Source organism: Pseudophryne corroboree, chromosome 7 (genome assembly GCF_028390025.1).
Source record: "Pseudophryne corroboree isolate aPseCor3 chromosome 7, aPseCor3.hap2, whole genome shotgun sequence".
In the NCBI taxonomy this organism is placed as follows: Eukaryota; Metazoa; Chordata; class Amphibia; order Anura; family Myobatrachidae; genus Pseudophryne; species Pseudophryne corroboree.
In genome coordinates this window covers 366,279,740-366,290,828 of record NC_086450.1, presented here as the reverse complement: position 1 = coordinate 366,290,828, position 11,089 = coordinate 366,279,740, and positions in this window count along the sequence as shown.

Below are 11,089 nucleotides of genomic sequence, written 5' to 3'. Positions count from 1 at the left end.
CAATATATACTGTTTATTCCTGATTGCCCAGTGCCAGTGCTTTAAGTTACAACCCTGTTGTAGGTGCTTTAGCCTATGCTCCCAGGATTCCTGCTGTATTCTGGTACTTCTAACCCTGCTTAGCCAGTTCCCAGTTGTTGCTGCAGTCCCGCCATCCCTAGCCTGCTGCTGTCTGTGGAGATGCTCCTGGAAAACCCGGTCCAGTAAGACCCTCTGGGCATGGACGACCCCGGGTCTCCTGCTTCGTCCTTCGAGCCACAGTCCGCAGATCCTTGTCTCCAGCCAAGTCCTCGAACCACCGTTCACAGTCCTCAGCTCGTTATCCCCAGCCTTGTCTCACAAGCCACAGTCTACAGTTCTCAGTCTCCAGCCACGTCCTTGAACCACCGTCCATAGTCCTCAGCCCTTTATTCACATACTCGTCTTGCAAATCTCCGTCCTCGGTTCTTTGTCTTCAGCTACGTCTACAACCATCATTCACAGTTCTGCAGTTCTTTATTTACAACTTCGCCTTTCAAGCCACAAACCCGCAGTTCTTTGTCTACAACTACGTCCCAAGTCATCGTCCACCAGCCACAGTTCTCATCCTCAGCCCCGTCCTCAAAACTACAACCCACAGACTCTGAGCCCCGCCTACGTCCCTCATTACCCCTTGCTTCATGAGAAGGAACTATATCCAACCCCCTCGTCTTGTTCATCCCCAGTCTTATCCCTCCTTGGGCGAGTTTCAGCTGCTTGATCCTCAAACCTTGCTAGACGTGACACACAGCACTCACCCCTCTCTTCACTGTCCACCTCACAGCACCCAACCTCCCCTTTCAAAGTTCCCCTTGCAGCACTCCCCCCTCACTTCAATGTCCACCTCACAGCACTCCCCCCTTACTCCACTGTCCACCTCACAGCACTCTCCACAAGAAATTTTTCTATTCAGCGATTTATGCACTTCTGCTCTTGTGTGCACGCAACTGCGCATATGCACAAGTGACAAGGACTTAGATTGCGATTGTATGCAATCGCAATCTAAGTCCCAGCAAAGGGCGGTGACGGTGCGGCGTTGCAGCGTTTTGGGGGTGGCTGCGTGGCATTGGGGGGTGCGGTCTGGACAACGGAGGTGTGTCTGGGCCATTTTGCAGGGCGGCCCACGGCGGCTGTATGACATCATGCGCAGCCGTTGCAACCAAAAACATTTCAGCCCGGCGACTGCCTTCACAGCTAGGCTGCATAGGCAGGGGGCTACCCTAAACATGCAAGCACTTCGCGCAGTGGGGGTACCCGACATGCCGGGCAGCCTTGCCCTGTGCTGGACGGCCCTCCGCATGATAGTGGATGGAGTTGTAGTTTTGCAAATTTTCGTGCAACAAACACAAACAAACACCTGGGCCAGGATGCAGGAAGGCTATTTTCGGAGGTTTGGCTGCGTACTACATATCCACGAAGCCCCAGAATGCAATAGATTTCGGTGCTTGGATGCAGTGGGCAAGTCCATCTTTAGATGGCGTTGCCCAATAGAAGCCTATGGGCTTCTATCGCACTGCCCCTCTGAGAGGAATCCAAACGAATCCCTCCCAACACCCCCCGAGGAGCATGCGTCACTCGATGTAAGCGCAGATAAGACTCTGGATAATAAACCCGGAAGTCCTGTCATCGCAAAAGACAGTTCTTACAGCAAGAGCTGTCCTTTGTGATTTTCTTTATGCATACGGCATTAATAAACGCTGATATGCATGTGGTGAGTGGCGGGATGCATCACATGCAAAATGCAATGCTTGATGCATTGGCTCTCATGGGATAAAATGAAAAAGAAAACCAACACATTGGCCCCCACAGGACGTGAGTCTACAGGGACAGGTGTGGTGGGTGAGAGAGTCTGCGGGAACAAGTCTAGTCACAGCAGGGGCATTTCTAGAGAGGAGGAGGCCCGTGTGCAGGCTCTGGCTGGCCCCCTCCTCTCTAGCGCTGTGTAGAATCTGGGCACTAGTGTCCATAGGGGACCCTAGCGCTGTCCCAGAGTCTACAGCGCATGCTCAGATCTCCGGGAAAATGGCGCAGTGGCCATTTTCCCAGTGATTTTCCTAGGCGCATGCATGAATCACCGGGAAAATGGCGCAGCACCATTTTGCCAGTGATTTCGGCAGTGCTGCTGCTGCACTGTGGGACTCCGGAGAGTAAGTATTTCAATTAATGGCTGTAGGGTGTGTGGTGTGGGCCCCCCTGGTTCCTCAGGGGCCTGTGTGCACGGCACACACTGCACCCATTATAAATATGCCAGTGAGTCACAGCATCCCTCCTCAGCCCCTTCAATGTCCACCTCTTACAGCACTCCCCTTTTCATACACGCACATACATATACTCCTTCCATAAATATATGTGCACATACATAACTCCCAACTGTCACAATGTTCACGGGACAGTCCCATTTCTTAGGACTGTCCCTCTGTCGCACCCGTAACCTTATATTGGTGATCCTCAATGTAGCCTTAAATATCCAGCTGCCAGCCTGCTGACTGTGTCTCCTGTCCTACTCCTTCCTGCAGGTGATCTGCTGCAGGTACACTGTGCGGAGAGGAATCCGGCGGTCAGAATACCGACGCCAAGATCTCGACTGCCAGAATGCCGACAGCATGCCACAGCTATTCTCACTCCTGGGTATCCATGACATCCATAGATTGGGAATAGAACCAGTGGAGAGCGCAGTGAGCTACTGAACCCACAGCGTGGCGAGTGCAGCGAGCCCGCAAATGGCTTTATTGCGCTCGCCCCCCTGCTGGAATTCTGGTGGTCTGGATCCCGGCGTCAGTATTCTCACCGCCGGAATCCTGACCGCCGGGAACCTGTACCCAACCCGCTGAGAGAGGGAGCATTTTAAATGGGTGTTGGGTGGGAACAGGGGGAGCAAAAAACAGTAGAGAAGGGGATCAGCTTTGCTCCAACTGCAGCACTAATGAATTGGCCCAATGCGTAGGGGAAAGGGGGCAGGCAGAGCCGGTCTTAGGCATAGGCAAACTAGGCAAATTCCTAAGGCATTTGGTATGCTTAGGGGCACCAGCAGCTTCTGCTGATTAAAATGATATGCAGCATGCCTATATTCTGTGTGTGACTGCGGCTGTATCTGCATACGAAATGCTACGTTGCAGTGTATTCCTGGAAATCACTGTAATGTAGCATTTCGTATGCAGATACAGCCGCAGTTGCACACATAGGCATGCTGCATATCATTTTAATCAGTAGAAGCTGCTTGTGCATCCTAGCTACATAGTAATGCAAATAATATGATGCATTTTCATAAACAAAAGGCGCCCAACGTTAGCAGAGCTGCCAACTGACTCATGCCAGGCATCTCCTGCAGAACTAGCGGCGGTGCTAGGGGGCACCAGCCAAAATCTTGCCTAGGGCATCATATTGATTAGGGCCGGCTCTGGGGGCAGGGGCTGTGTAAGCCACTAGAGGGAGCACGGGGGCCATGTGCCGGACCACTAGGAACTGTGCTGTGCTGCCGGTGGCACATGACCTGATAATAGTAAGAGAGATGTTGCTTCATGAAGGTGCAAATACACTGCATACAGTACACACAATTCAGTCTCCATTAACACAGAGTTGTTTGTTTTAAACCTGCTTAAGTGGTGTAATTGTAAACATTTTTTTTTTTAATTATCAAAATCCGCAAACTATCACTCAATGTGATATTTACTTAAAGTAAATAGCAAAATGTGTCTCCAAGCAAAGTGAAGTGAAAGACGGATTTCTCTGCAATTGTCTCTCTGGGTGTAATTTATCTCAGAAACATCTTGAATCTAAGTGGCAGTGCTAAATTACCACCATACAGGTAAGAACACTTTTCATGTTGGAATCAGCTGCATTGTGTGTCAATTCATCACAAAGTAATGGAAAAATTATATATTTATTATTGACGTCACAAGCACCTGGTTGTTAGAGAAGTCAAGAAATATACAGAGAGTAGACTATAAATGGGGCACTAACCTGAATAATAACAAGAATCTTCTGACAATCACTGTTCCACAACTTCTACTGTATGCAGATTATTATTATTATATTTTGTTAGGCACAACAAGGTGTACACGGCATTAGAGCCAATGTAACATGAAAACAAGTATAGTAAACAGCACAAATACAATGCACAGCAGTAAGCCACTGCAGGACTACCAAGCATATATACAAACATTAAAATAAAAACCACAAAGAGTAAAAGCAGCCGGTGATCACTGAATACATGCTGTGCGCACCCTCTGTATTTTAAATAGGAACAGTGTGCACATATAGCGCACAGCCCAAAAGGGACGTGTTCTTGCACAAAGGTACCCCCAATTCAAATTACGCCACACAGTAGTGAAACTTTATTCACATTTTATCATGCGATAGTGTCCCTTATTCATGTTACATCACACAGTAGTACCCCTTTACCTCATATATACATTACTCCTCGCAGTAGTGCCCCTTATTCACATTACATCACACCACATTGCTCTTTATTCACATTAGACCACACAGTAGTGCCCTTTCTACATGAATACATCGGAGTGTAGAGATGGATCTTGATCCAGAGGCACTAACAGGCTAAAGCTTAAGACTCTCCCAGGATGCATTGCAGGGCCTCCTCTATATAACGCCGCCTCCAGGCACTGGAGCTCACTTTTAGTTTACCAGTCCAATGCAGAAGCAGGTTAAAGAGAAGGCAGATGTTAGTCACATAGAACCACGCTCTGATGACAGGAGAAGGAACTAGCGGCTAATGCCATACAGACCCAAAGAAGCTAAGTGCGTCAGGGTGGGTGCCCTGTGGAACCCAGTGTACCTCGCAGAAAGAGATTTAACTATGGTAAGTCTACCATAAATCTCCTTTTCTGCAGTGGGGTACACTGTGTTCCACAGGGAATACACCAGGTATGTCCTAAAGCAGTTCCTCAAGGGAGGGGATGCACCTTAGTGGGTATGAGAACCCGGCGTCCAATGGAAGCATCCTGGGAGGCGGAAGTATCAAAGGCATAGAACCTAATGAACGGGTTCACTGAGGACCACATCCTAACGAAAGAGTTAAAGTAAAAAGCTCTGAAACGTTGACCCACCACGGGAGTGTACATGTTCCTTATTTCAGTCGTCTGAGTGCCGCCGCATGTTCGAGACCGGATGTACAGTATATATCAGAACACTCGTACAATATATTCTGGTGGAGGTACACTTGTTCTTAACTGTTCTGTTTTAAAATGATATGTAGAATACTTAAGTGTCTGTAGATTCACAGCACTGATAAATCAGGTGGATTTACAGAGGAGACCCCGCCCTGCAGTCCCGGAGACCAGTCGCAGCTACTGTGATAAGATGGCACCCAAAGTCTCAGTCAGGGAGTGAGGGAGAGTGTGAGGCAGCTTCAGGGCGTGAAGTAGATAGTGCCCAGAGCTGGGGGAGGGGCTACAGGTTAAGCGCCTTATCCCCTCTGCTGGTCCTCACCACCGGGTACTATGGCACCTTATTAACAATGGATAGTATTATCCAACCTATTCTCTGCTGCCCTGGTAGTAGTGGGGTCCCTGCATGGCCACAGTGTCCACGCCAGCATTGCAGTCCGTCTCCTTAGACTGCGACCAAAATGCAATTTAATGGCGGGTCCCACCTGGGGGACCCTCTTACCTCCTCCCTTAGAAGCAGCCATGCAATCCAGGAGAGCGTCTGCGGTGGTGTGCCTAGGAACCGGAGCGCCTCCGCCGCAAGTACCCGGGAACAGAGCCAGTGGGAGTATGCAACGCCGCTGGGGAGGAGATGGAGCCGCAGCACAGTATTACATGAAGTATTATATGAAGTGTATTATATGAAGTATTATATGAAGTGCTATATGAAGTGCTGCAGCCCTTGAAGTCTTCTAAATAGATTTTTCAGGGCTGCCTGGCGCAGCCCCCCCTGTTAAGTGACCTGCTTATGCAGGCACCAACTCTAAAACTGAGCTTCAGTGCCTGGAGGTGGGGTTATATAAAGGAGGCCCCGCAATGCATCCTGGGACAGTCTAAAGCTTTAGCCTGTTGGTGCCTCTGGATCAAGATCCATCTCTACACCCCAATGTATTCCCTGTGGAACACAGTGTACCCCGCTGCAGAAAGGATGCTATTTGTATCACTGCTGCGTCTTTGAATGCAGCAGCAACGAGAAAATATGTTAATGCTGCAGAAAAATACAAAAGACATAGCAGATCTGAGTGATCCATCTCTTCACTGTTCAGTGTGTTTGCTGGTGTCTGTTACTCCCGGCAACTGCGTGCCCTTTATTTTATACTGCGGAAGCGATATGCTCTGCTCTCCAGTCTGATGTGTCCAAAAGTCACGCTGCACTGACATTTCATATAGAAATAGCGCAACGCAACTTACTGACCACATTACAGTGCTGGGTGACAGGTGAATTTTACAGGGGGACTGACTGAGAAATAAAGTTTGGGGAGAACACTGCCCATGTTACGTCCCTGTAGACACCTGGGGTTTGCACGGGGATAAGGGACACACACAGGATGGCAGAATCCCACTCCCTTATGCACAAGCAATGTAGGTGATTTCAGTATTATGTGGAACAGTCTTCCAAAATAAACATGTGGTATCATAAGGAGACATCCAGTAATAACCTTTTTGAGAAATACAACTATACTATTTTCTGGTGGTCAGGTAGATTTGTTTATTTCTCTTACATCCTAGGGGATACTGATAATACTGATTTATCCTTAGGAATGAAAGCTATACCTTAAACACACCTTAAATACACTTTACCATGGAGCCGCTGCGGCCGCTATACTTAATACACACTCTACGTACTTTGTCCGCTAATAGCGTACAAAGTCTCGTACTGTGTACGGACTTTGCGTACAAACGCCGCGCTGATGGTACAAAGTACTCACAGCGCGTACACACCCAGTGATACACTTTAAACCTTTATACAGCAAATGCAATGCAATGATAATACACTTTAAACCTTAGCAGGGCAATGAAGATATGACACCAGATTGTAATTAAACCGCTGGGTTCCGAAACCACAGCGTATTATTGCTGAAAGGGGGTTACAATACAAATAATACAATACAAATATAACAGAGTAAATAGCTACATTCAATGGTACATACGTGAGTGAATTTGCTTGCGCTTCCCGGTCCGGTCCTCCGTTATCTGATAGATAACGTTGTGAGTCTTGTGTCTGACCAGGCCAGCAACAGGCTCTCTTTATACACTTCTTCCAAAAAGCAATACAATAGATACTGTAATCTCTTTGTCCATTGGACACAGGGATGGTCATTTACAGTACAGGAGAGGTCACAGGTCGGTTTGAATAGGTGGGCGATGTCTGATCCAACTGCTCATGTGGGTGGTCTCCTCTGGATTCCCGCCACATACATAATGTACAGTAAATACAGTTTATATCTATATTCTGCTCCTGCACATAACTATCCGCAGGAACATGCAATCTTCCTCAAACCAACACCGGAATGTTACCCTTAAAATACCCTTCAGCTGGATACCAAACACCACCTTATAACCTTGTTCTGTCCCCTCCTATTCTGAAAAGGTGAATCCCTTTGTTCTGAAACCCTTTAAACTGCTGTTACTTCCTGATGTGGTGCAGGGGGACTATGTGTACATTGTGCACTGTTTGGATTAAATATGTAATGTGTTTTGATAGCTCTCCATGCGTCCACAAACTCTACTGTAAATACCCATACCACGCGCTGATGCGCACGACCGCGGGAGCGACCATACGCAAATTGCGGATATGTGCACGCACAGCAGAACAAGTACACACGCGGAGGCCATCTGTGTGTAGTTTGTACGTGATGTGTGTACTGGTCGGGGGAGAGTGGTAGGTAGGAAATGTATGACCTAGTGGGATAGTAAAAAGCATGTATGTATGAATCCATGTCTGAGGGGCATGTATCATCGTGCCGTATATGTTCTAAATAAGCTTCGAGGTATTGCGAAGTATACATTAAATCCTTCTCATCCCGTATTAAGGGTCTGTAAATGGGCCAACAAACACTACCGAGCTCTTTTCAGCTTCTTGTTAAAACAAATGGGGTGCACATTTAGTTGATGATACATGGAGGGGGAAACATAAGTGAGTGCTAGTATATGTGGATATCACCTGTCGACTATGTGTGCTATTAACTGGAGGTTGCAGAGATGAAGATAAGACACATATCTAAAATACATTCACATAAACATTTTGGGTAGGGCAGATGCCTTTTTCTGGTTGGATGTATCTGGGCAGAGGGGGAAACAAAAGCAAAACGGGTGAAAGAAACAGGTCATGAAATTCATTTGCAATCCTTATCATAACACTGTCTCTATGGATGGGTCATAAATTAAGTCTGCTGCTATAACAGCGCCCTCGCTCCTTAGACTCATCAACTTTGTGCCGTGCTTGCGCCGCGTCAGAATTCGAACACACCTAAATATCAAACCAATAATTATGATGACTTCCAGGATACAAAGGAGAAACTTCCCTACACTCATAATAACATTTTGAGCCCACTCTCATAAACCTGAGAACCAGTTTCGTGGGTTCAACGATGAGACCCAGCCGGTCAGTTCATTACTCACAGTCGCCAAGGTAAGGTTGTGTTTCCTCCTGAACTCCCACTTCAACTGCAAGATATCGTCCATCTTTTGATCGATAATCTCCGTTGGGTCATCAGTGCTGTTTGTAATATACGTACAGCACTTCACCCCATATTGAGTTGCCAGAGTAACACAGTACCCACCTGTCACGGCTGTGATATAATTTAGGACCATCCTGTGCTGAATCAGTTCCTTCTTGTAAGCTTGTAACTCCCTTCCCGTATACCTGAAGGTGTCGTCATACATCTCAGTGATATTATCTATCAAGTTCGCTAGCGCATGGATATACCTATAATTTATAATTCCTCTGGCAGTACGGGTGATGTCTAATGTGAGAAGGAATTTAATCCCGGTGGATTCGTGGATCAAATCAGAGGCTGCGTGCTCTGTCCTATCTATGAGGTGTCTCTTGATAATGTGTTCATAGTGAGTATGAGTATAAGGAGCCTGAGCACTGCGGTGAACGTCTTTCATCTTATCATGGGTTATGGTCATGACCTCTGGCAGTACTCTCCCAATATAACACAATCCCTCTGAGCTTGGGGCAAGCCATATGAAATAGGCATCATCTGGGAGAACATAGGGGACAAAATATAACATCACCATATTACAAACTTTCCAAGAGAAGAAACCCATCCCTAGTTCTCCCATCTGCTCAGTACAAGTATCGGGCTGGATGATATGAGCACAATACCCTGGCGATACTTTTCCAACCCACATGGTCTTGCTTCCACGAGTATATCTATACCGAAAATACCTCCCACTGTTGGCTATTTGGCATACAAGTTCAGAGTCTATGGGTATCCTATCAGCTCTGTGTGAAAAGGTCATTGTCTGGTTATTCCACGTCACTTCCCAATTTTTCACCGAAAGTGACCTCACCGCTGAGCAGAAAGTTCCCACCATTGGTTACAATGGAGCGCATAGGCGCTACATTGTAACACTGCCTGTCAGTCAGTACAGGAGCACACAGCCGATCAGGAGGGTGCTACAACGTGGCGCTCCCTGATTGGCTGAAGAAACCCACTTAGACAGAAGTCACAGTGGGTTTCTGGCAGTCGGGGAAAGGGGACCCATGTGCAAACATGGGTCCCCTTTCAGTGCGTGGCTCGGGTGTCCGTTTTTTTTTTATTTTATTCAAGTACGTGGATTACAAATGGATGCTACGAGGAGCCTGGGACCCTGGAGCTGGTGAGTATAATTTATTCAACAGGTACCCCTTGGATTCTACTGGAGAAGAGGACCGACCTGCGTGGGGCCATAGGTAAGTATGTTTGTATGTTTGTGTGGATGTATGTAATAAATCTTTACTTTCAAGGTGTGTGTGTCTTGTCTTTTTTTGGGTATTTTTTTAGTAGTAGTACTACAGGTACCAGCGGGCCCGTTTTTCTGCCGCATGCTGGTACTTGTGGTTCTCCAAGTACCAGCATGCGGGGGAGGCTTGCTGGGCCTTGTAGTACTGCTACTAAAAACAATATCTTTTCATTTTCACAAAAGGCTATCAGCCCCCCATCTGCAGCCAATTGGATGGGGGGGACAGCCTCGGGCTTCACCCCTGGCCCTTGGGTGGCTGGGGGGGGGACCCCTTGATTGAAGGGGTCCCCACTCCCCCAGGGTACCCCGGCCAGGGGTGACTAGTTGGATTTTTGATGCCACGGCCGCAGGGCACTATATAAAAGTGACCCCTGGCTGTGGCATTATCTGTCCAGCTAGTGGAGCCCGGTGCTGGTTTTAGAAATACGGGGGACCCCTACTCTTTTTGTCCCCCGTATTTTTGGAACCAGGACCAGGCGCAGAGCCCGATGCTGGTTGCTTAAATATGGGGGAACCCCTGTCATTTTTTTCCCCATATTTCTGCAACCAGGGTCGGCTCAAAGAGCCCGAGGCTGGTTATGCTTAGGAGGGGGGACCCCACGCATTTTTTTTCCCGAAAATAACCACTTTCCCACCCCTTCCCACTGATATACATGCACGGATCTCATGGATCTGTGCATGCCTATCCAATCACGGTAAAAAAAAGCAGGTCTGTTTTTTTTTAGCACTTTTTTACGAGTTGTAATTTTTCACGGCAGTGTTTTTTTTTTTTTTTGCTTTGCACTTCTTAGTAAATGACCGAGATTCATACTTAAACAGCCGCGTTTTGACCGATGGTGTATTCATTCGTAATTTTTTTCTTGGACTTCCAAAAAAATACGAATAGCCTCATCACTGCCGTGATTTGAGTTTAGTAAATTACCGAGATGACACTTTGAAGAAAAAACGGCATCTCGGTCAAAATCGGGATCTTAGTAAATATACCCCATTCTGTCTGGTTTAAGACCTTACCCACTAGTGAGTGGTAATCACTCAACGGATGCCGGTCCATGTCGATATTAAGGTTGGACTGACATCTCTGGATGCACCCATCCTCAACTATATTCTCACAATTCCTACAAATACAATATTCATCAGACAATAACCCCTCACAGTGCCTCCGAGCTCCCTGACTA